This window comes from Physeter macrocephalus, chromosome 10 (genome assembly GCF_002837175.3).
Source record: "Physeter macrocephalus isolate SW-GA chromosome 10, ASM283717v5, whole genome shotgun sequence".
NCBI classification, from domain to species: Eukaryota; Metazoa; Chordata; class Mammalia; order Artiodactyla; family Physeteridae; genus Physeter; species Physeter macrocephalus.
This window is the reverse complement of record NC_041223.1, coordinates 4,920,732-4,921,230: the sequence shown is the minus strand read 5'-3', so window position 1 is coordinate 4,921,230 and position 499 is coordinate 4,920,732. Positions and strand designations below refer to the sequence as shown.

Genomic DNA, 499 nt, shown 5'->3' with positions numbered 1-499 from the left:
GACTCTTTTATCTTACAAAAGAAGTATTTAAGTATAGATCAGAAATAATGCTGTTAAAGATTAGTCCACTGATCAGGCTGTAGAAACTGAAACTGAAGTGCTGCTGTCAGATACATTGCAGAAAACTGCTTCCAAAAATAGAATTACCGTAGCAGGACTCAACATTAATGCAACCATTAAAAAACAAGCACTTAACTTTTTATAGTTGAAGCCTAATGAAAATACATTGGTACCCTTAAGAAATGTAACAGTTTAAGGTGAAATTGCAGCTACATTTAAGTTTTCGATCAAGAATGTTCTAGTTCGGTATACTGGGCTCAAAACGAACTACATGTTTGAAATGCATAGAGACTACACTATATTCCTTACATAACATCATTATCATCATCGTCTTCATGTTTTCTCTTCAATGGGTTTGGTTCATTGGCCGTGTTCTGTGATAAAACCATGTTGGTGGTAATAAGAATTTTTTTTTTTTTTTTTTTTTTTTTTTGTGGTA

General features: G+C 32.5%; 1 pseudogene; it reads right to left on the bottom strand.

Annotated features, from left to right (window-relative positions):
- Positions 1-365: 365 nt before the first annotated feature.
- The window catches only part of LOC102980702 (transcription initiation factor TFIID subunit 9B-like), a 3,030-nt pseudogene continuing 2,896 nt past the window's right edge, over positions 366-499 (bottom strand).